The 8,655-nt window shown below is 38.3% G+C and overlaps 1 pseudogene; it reads right to left on the bottom strand.

The window, feature by feature from the left end:
- Positions 1–3,280: 3,280 nt before the first annotated feature.
- On the bottom strand, positions 3,281–4,685 carry LOC110212430 (elongation factor 1-alpha 1 pseudogene; annotated as a pseudogene).
- Between the last annotated feature and the right edge of the window lie 3,970 nt (positions 4,686–8,655).

The raw sequence follows: 8,655 nt of genomic DNA, 5'->3' as shown, positions 1-8,655 counted from the left end.
CTGTGCCTCCTATCTTTCCAATGTTGGTATCCCTCTGTTCCCAACAGAACCTATCCCACTAAGGAGCAGTCTTTAGTTCTCTGGCTGAACTCTATTCTGCTATCATCTTCCTCCTTGCTGTCATTGCTCCCCTCTCCCCAGAGACCTCTTACCCATCCCCCTACCCCCTCAAACTCACTGCTCTCTCATCCTTCTACAATCACAACTTTGGATCACCAAGGCACTGGGAGAAAAGTGGTAAGGGTACATGGTCTGTTGCAAGGCTCACCCCCTCTCACACACTGATTTTCCTTCTCAAGCCAGAGGAGGCAACAGAGGGCAAAAACTCAAGAAAAACTTCACTTTTCTCCAACTCTAGGAAGCTTTGAATGGCAACAGTCATGACTGAAACTCTCGACCAATGAAAGTGGTGCTCTCTCCAACCAATCAGGAATCACTCAGTGAAAGCCTTCTCTAGCCACCCACCATACCTCCAAATAAGCAGCTTTCCAGTCCCCAATGTCTTCATTACTTCTTTTCGGTTTCTCTTGCTCCCTAGCTGCTGTTCTCTTTTGTATGTTTTCTCTTGCTACATTTCAGTAGCTTAAATGAGTCTCCTCTCAGTAACTCCCTTTTTACGTAAAAAGCTACAACATTTCAAATTTCCCCTATTAAAATGATCATTAAAAAACTGATTATACGCCAATCTCCAGATGCTTACATGATTCCTCATTACCTTGGTTTTATGCTCTTTAGTCATTAAAATGAATATGCAAATTAACTTAAGACCCAACATACCTTAGTTCTGATAGGTCCAAAAATGTCTTTTATCTCTTTGTCTCTTGAAACTGTATTTCTTCAAAATTCCTTTTCTCTAGATTTTAATAAATAAAAGATCTTTCTTTGCTTCTTTTTAGTATTAAACTATTCCTATATAATTCCATATTGTTAACAAAGAGATGAATCCTCCAAGGTATACCACAAATAATTTTCTCTATATATATTCTAAAATTCCAACTGAAAGTTGTTTGTTTATATATATTTTGGCAGTATAATTAAAACAAAATTATTTTTCTATTCATATTAGCTATCAAAATCTTCATCTATAACAGTGACATCATCTCATATCATTTGACAATGAACAGGTATATTTTCTTTACACAAGAATACATTTATTGACCTCTTCATCATTAAATACTATTTTTAAAAAAAGAGACTTAGAGTATCTACCTTCCAGCAGTAGAAAATTCAAGATTAGGAATAGTATAGAGTTGAACTAGTTTCTAAAATTTCAGTTTTGAGAAAGGAGACTGTAGCCAGGTCAGGACAGTTGGCCTAGGTAAGTACCTAAGACCAGAAAGATCAGTGATCACTGGGAGGACAAATAATAGGGCTAGAAGTAAGAAGACAGAGAGAGTGGATACTAAAATATTGTGATTTTTAAAAAAATTATTTTAGAGTTGTTAAACATAAAAGTAGAATACTTATGGATGTATGTAATTTTTAGTGAGAGTAGAATAGATCTTAGGAGATTAGACTGAGTAACTGGGATGTTAGGATTTTTTGTTTTTTGCAAAATTAAAAAAACACCTTTATTATGATGACAATACCATTTACTATAATTTTGAAATAACTTATTTTACCTGATGTGGATTACATATAGAAATAAGATTTACCTAAAGTGCTGTTTCCCTGCTATGTTCTGTTGTCTACATAGCATCTGCCATAGGTTCCCCTACAAAGCAACATGCAAGTTTATTTTAATCAAGAAAATTCTAAACCCTTAAAAATATACCTACCCAACATCCCATTTACTAGTGATATTTAAGGATTTGTTTTGAGACAGTTAAACAAAGCTGGGAAATTCTAAGATACCCATAATAAGAATATTCATTCATCTTTCAAGGAGGCTATTTTCTCATCTGTCGGATTTAGTTCTAAAATTCCAAGTTTTGATTCTAAAAATGAACTCATGAGGCAGTTTACAGTAAGAGGTAATGATAAACTCCATAGAAAGAATGCTAGCTTTCAGTGTTAAAATTAATCTTAGAAGTTGGGAACTTTATTACAATCACATACTAAATAATTATATTATACCACATTGTATGAAGCAACAATATGGCAGTTTTCTGCTAGTGGCAAACATGACATTCATTGCTTTAACTTAATTCACTAAATTACCTTTATCATCCCCCCAGATAGCATTACTTCTGTTTGGCACAACCAGAATTTAAGAGGTAATAATAAACTTTATAGAAAGAATTCTCATTTCAGTGCTAGTGAATCTCAAATAGATGGACAATTACATAAAAATTTCTATAAGACAGTGCCAATTTCCTTAAAAATCCATCTAACCTTATACTTGTATAGCCTTGACTTGCTGGTGTTTAGATGAGATTGTCTAGCTAGAAAAAGTAATAGAAATAATCCAAAGGCTTTGGAAGGGCATTGTAAATGCACACACACACACACACACACACACACACACACACACACACACACATACATATATACATATTTGTGTGTGTATGTATATATATGTATATATATATAATCTAGCATTTTCTACTTTAACCTACAAAAAAGGGAATACCATTATTTTCATTAAGAGGCTAAAGTACAGTCTTTTTTTTTTTTTGCTTTTAGGCAATTGGGGTTAAGTGACTTGCTTACTAGCTAGTAAGTATCAAGTGTTTGGTCTGAGGCCGGATTTGAACTCAGGTCCTCCTGACTTCAGGGCCGGTGCTCTATCCACTGCGCCACCTAACTGCCCCTAAAGTACAGTCTTAACAGGTCAGGTAACATATTTGCATTAATTTTATCCAAAGGTAAACTATACATTTTTTTAAACAAAAATTACATTTGTTAGGCTAAGTGAGATCACTTGCCAATGTTAGTACTTTTGTAACCAAATAGTGTAGCAAAGATTCTGTGGTCAATGTAATTATTTGTGCCTGGTTACTTTAAATGCTTTCCAACCCCATTGAATTCTAATAATGATTGACCCAAAGAACACACAGGTTTCACATTAAACTGTTTTAATGGTCTCAAAATTGTGTGACAGATTTTTGGTCAAGTTGTTTCATTTAAAAATTTCTGATTTTAAAAACTAATAACTTAAAACTGCCATGAAAGAAATTATCCACAAAACATTCCTTTCTTCCTAAAGTTTTTTACGATGCATTGTAATCATTAACCAGTCTTTTACTATTAAATGTAAATGGCTGATTGAGACAAACAGTTCTGAGACAGTTCTTCCATCACTGGTTAAGAGTGGGGTGGCAGGTGTTGTGCAGAATATTCATTTAGATTTCTGAGACTTCTGGGCAGATTTTGTGACCTTGCCAGCTCCAGCAGCCCTCTTGTCAACTGTCCTGATAACACCAACTGTAACAGTCTGCCTCATATCATGAACAGCAAAAAACAGAGGAGGATAATCAGAGAAACTCTTCACACACATGGGTTTGCCTGGAACCATGCCAACACTGACAGCATCACCAGATTTCAGCAATTTAGGGCCTTCTTCCAGCTTCTTACCAGAACAATGATCAATTTTCTCCTTTAGTTCAGCAAACTTGCAAGTAATGTGAGCAGTGTGACAATCCAGAACAGGTGCATAGCCAGTACTGATTTGGCCTGTATGTTCAGGATAATGACCTGTGCTGTGAAGCCAGCTGCTTCCATAGGTGGGTCATTCATACTATCACCAGCCATATCATCATGATGGATGTCTTTGACAGACACATTCTTGACACCAAAACAAATGTTATTTGAGGCTCACTCAAAGGTTCATGGTGCATTTCAGTAGACTTCAATTCAGTTGCAACATTGACTGGAGCAAAGGTGACCACCAGGCCCGATTTTAGAACACTAATTTTCACTCAGCCGACAGGAACAGGAATCAATACTGCCAATCTTGTAGACATCTTGGAGGTGTAGACAAAGGGGCTTGTCAGTTGGAAGAGTTGGTGGAAGGATGCAATCCAAAGCTTCAAACAGTGTAGTTCCATTAGCATTATCTTCCTTAGGAGTGACTTTCCATCCCTTGAACCAATGCAAATTAGAGCTTGGCTCCCCCAAGTCATCACCGTTCCAACCTGAAATTGGCACAAAAGCTACCGTGTCTGGATTGTAGACAACTTTCTTAATATAGGTACTGACTTCCTTGACAATTTCCCCATATCTCTTCTGGCTGTAGGGGGACTTAGTAGATTCCATTTTGTTTACACAACAATCAGTTGTTTCAGACCTAGTGTGTAGGCTAGAAGGGAATGCTCATGGGTCTGCCCATTCTCAGAACTTCAAATTCACCAACACCAGCAGCAACAATCAGCCTGAGTTGTGCCTATAATCATGTTATTGATAGAGTCTCTGTGTCCTATAGCATCAGTAATGGTCATATAATACTTGCTGGTCTCAAATTTCCACAGGGAGATATCAATAGTGATACCATGCTGATATTCAGATTTCAGCTTATCCAAGACCCAGGCATATTTGAAAGAGTCCTGTCCCATCTCAGCAGCCTCCTTCTTGAACTTTTCAATAGTTCTTTTATCAGTTCTACCACATTTATACATGAGGTGGCCAGTAGTGGGGGACTTGCCAGAGTCTACATGTCCAATGATGACAATGTTAATGTGAGTCTTTTCCTTGCCCATTTTGGTGGAGGTTTAGCAGTGGTTTTCACAACACCTGTGTTCTGGTGGCAAACCAGTTGTGAAAAAAGAATGTTAAGATTTTTGAGGGACTTATTAACATGTTTTTTGAAGTCCGTTTATATGTGGGCAGGAATTTGGGGTGGAGAGGTAGGCACTGAACTCCCTAAGAAAGGAAGAAGAATGTACTGGGAATGGTTAAATAATTGCCACCGGGATCTGAATTGGTGGCAGAGATAATCTTAAACAGGATATATTGCTGAGCCATGGCAGCAGAGGGAGTCTGGAAGGGGAAATGAGGATCAAGTATTATTCTGACTCCCTTTTCAGGCCTATGAGTTGGGAAGTATTCAAAAAGGTACAACCAGTACTAGAAATGATTACCAAAGACACAATGTCATTACCAGAGAGCCAGGTTATAGTGAGTGTCAATGTATGGAATGAGAAAGAGAAGAGATCTAAAATGAAGATTTTTAGTTACACAAATGCAGTCACAGAGGACTTAGTAGAAATTGTAGGTAGTTTGACATGGAGGCGGTGAAGTTTAAGGTAGATAGGAATGAGAAAACAGATAGCTAGTGTATGAGTGTTGTTCTTCTGTATTTAGGGGTTCAGTACCATTGACATAGGGAGAGTAAGAGAAACTTGGGACTATGCCAACCATTGAATCCTGGCAGAATATTAGTGGATGGGAAAAGGTTTATTCATGAACAGAAGTAATTAAAAGGCTTATGATTTCCCCCTCCCCCATTAATGCCTTGGTTGGCACACCCTATAATTACCTGATCAGCAGGTAGGTAGTGTTGTGTCTCTTGATGTCAGAAAGCCTGACCTTTAATCAAACTCAGGCAGGGACTAGTAGTGTTGTGAAAACAGCTTTCTAGAAGCTTAGCCCAAAGAGAAGAGGTCCTTCATGCTAGAGCCTGGCTAATGGCAAGTACAAGAAGAGTTTCATTGTGTGGTGGCCCCACAGGCTTAGGAAGCCTTTGGAGGACATGAAAATTGGCATATTGGGAGAAGAGCATGAGGAGGCAGGAGGTGGTATATGCTGAAGTCACAGCTGAAGGAAAGCAGAACCAGGGCCTGGGAATGTTATAGCCAGGGGCCCTCTGAGAACTCATCCTCAGAGCAAGCATGAACAGAAAATGGAAAGGTTATTGGTCTCCAGAATCCCATAAAAGAAGCAGTACATTGTGGAAATCTGGATTCCTAGCCAGGAGGCCAGAAGTAATGTGTCCTATGGCCTGCCTAATTGTAAGTAGGAGCAGGGCTTGGTGGTATTGCAAGCAGGAGTCAGTCTTTTATGTAACTAGCAAGGAGGTAGGAGATGATATAACATTCACTTTGAGGCAAGCACAGCAGACCACCCTCTAAAAAAGGCTCATTGAATACAATTCTGGCATTTCTTAGTTATATACCATTTTCCTCACTGTGTATCTTTGTCTTTTAAAATCCATATGCAATATTTTAATCTAATAACCACCTTGCTTTGCTTCTAATTTCTGAGAATGGGAGTTTAAGTGGAGAAGAAAAAGAAAGAAAAGCTGATTTGTGAGCTTGGAGTAGGATATAGGGAAATAGGAAGGCAGAATATTTGGAGCAAGAACTAAGAGGTGAAGAAAGGTACAGAAAGGAAGATGAATATGGTACACGATAGATTTTTCAGTTTGGTCTACGGCCTGTATGTCTTATTACTTGGAAATCTCTGTGCTGTTTCCTGTCAAGTGTGCTAAAAGCTGCTAATTCTTAGCATTGCTGCATTTTGTTAACATTTGTTGAAGAGAGAGGGGGACTGTGTGAATTTTAGACCCTGTTCAACCTGTCACCTTCAATAACCTTTAATAAAGGTTATTGGAAAAGTCTTGGAAAGAAAAGTTCTACTATGAAGCCTTTATTATGAGACAAAGATAGGCAATCCTGGATTCTTGGAGGCTAGACCAGAGGACTAAGAGCTCGGATTTTCTATCAAGTTAGAAAAACTTCAAATATAATTCCCACCCTGATGGCTTACATTTGAGTACCAGATTAATCAAGTGTAGGGAGGCTCATTATTAGTAGGCTGACCATCAGGTGATTAATTCTTTGCTCACAGCCACATAAGAAGTATCATGAAGAGTCCATGGAGGATGAGAAATCATGGAAGAGTTGTAGTTAGCATCACTGGATGAAACCTCCATATTAATGAGGACAAGGATATAAGGAGGATGAGTTGATAAGCAGCTAGGTGGTACAGTGGATAGAGTAATGGGCTTGGGATTAGGAAGACATCTTCATGAGTTCAAATCTGGCCTTAGACACTTAATAGTGTGACCCTGGGCTGTGTAACTTCATTTGTCTCAGTTCCTCATCAGTAAAATAAGCTGGAGAATGAAATGGCAAACCACTCCATTATCTTTGCCAAGAAAACCCCAAATGGTGTCACAGAGTTGGACTGGCTTCGGAGACTAACAAGCTATGTGACCCTAGGCAAGTCACTTAACTCTGTTTGCCTCAGTTCCTCATCAGTAAAATAAACTGGAGAGGGAAATGGCAAACCTCTCCAGCATCTTTGCCAAGAAAACCCCAAATGGGGTCACAAAGAATCAGACATGACTGGACAACAACAAAATGACTGAAATGACTGAAGAACAACCATAAAAACAATATATAACATGGCTTATGCTCACAAGACTCAGTATTTACATATCACCTTTCTCCTAATAAGATAATAATGCTCAAACATATTACCTCATTAATCCTCCATACACTGTGAAGTGGGGATTTGGTGATAGAAAAACAAATGAGACTAAAGAAGACAGCCAATCAAAGGTCACTGAACATCTGCCTTTGGAAACAAATGCTAGATAGATCTTATTCCCTCTCTGACCTTCCCCTCACCTCCACTCTCCCTGCGTGCAAGGGTGGGCTTGTACAAATGGCACAGAAGTATGTCGCAAGTATCTAGAAGTCCATTTCCTAAACATGACACACTGAGGCATAAAAACTTCAAAGAAGGCAAGGAACAGAGTGCCATGTTGTCAATCCCCACTTTGTTATTTTGACACCTTTGTGGGTTGAGTTTGGCATTTCCAAGGGTTATTTTATTCTCAGCAAGTTGACTTTCCTGTTTGTCATCACTTCTGAGTTTTCAATATTTCCTATTTTCTGACAATTTTTTATAAATAGAGTAATTTGAATTTCAGTTGTATGCTCATTGTTTGTAGAGTTTAGCTTAGCTCTAGATAATGGAAATGTCGGTTGTAAAAAGTATCATTTGATTAAGCTGAAGGTGTGCTTTGTTCCCTTGATAACTTTTTGACATTGAGACTGCCAAAAGAAGACGGATTTGTGTTTAAAATGCTTTTGAGGTTGGGACAATTTAAATGAGTGAAATTTCAAATGTCTCATTGAGACACAGCAAATTCTTTCACTGCCTGCAGCAGATAAAGAAGGAAACTCATCTGAGTTTCTCCTTTAAAACATTTAAAAAGTGTAATAATGAAGTGTTTGCATGTGTCAAGAGTCCAGAGACTTGGGGATATGATTAAGAGAAGAGCAATAATTATGTTTATCGATGAGGTAGATGCTATAATTACATTGTACTTTATTTGCCTTCTGCCTGGTTTCTGTATCTTTAGCAGGTAGATGGCATGATAGCATTTTATCCTTTTCTTGCCTCTGGGCAAAGCCATACTAGCACAAATGGTCATATGTGATTCCCTGTACTTCCCTGCCTCCATACACATTTTAGACAGGTGACAGTATGTGAAAATAAAGGAGAGCTCAGATTTCTATAGCACTTCAGGGTTTACAAAGCTCTTTTCTCACCACAACCCTATGAGGCAGGAAGTTGGTAAAATAATAATTTTGTTGTTGTCCAGTCATGTCTGACTCTTTGTGACCCCATTTGGGGTTTTCTTGGCAAAGATACTGGAGAGGTTTGCCATTTCCCTCTCCAGTTCATTTTATAGATGAGGGAACTGACGCAAACAGAGTTAAGTGACTTGCCTAGGGTCACATAGCTAGTAAGTCTCTGAAGCCA

The sequence above is a fragment of the Phascolarctos cinereus genome, unplaced genomic scaffold (genome assembly GCF_003287225.1).
Source record: "Phascolarctos cinereus isolate Bilbo 61053 unplaced genomic scaffold, phaCin_HiC Scaffold_7;HRSCAF=346, whole genome shotgun sequence".
Taxonomy (NCBI): Eukaryota; Metazoa; Chordata; class Mammalia; order Diprotodontia; family Phascolarctidae; genus Phascolarctos; species Phascolarctos cinereus.
Note: the sequence above shows the minus strand (reverse complement) of the source record. Positions and strands in the feature narration are given on the sequence as shown.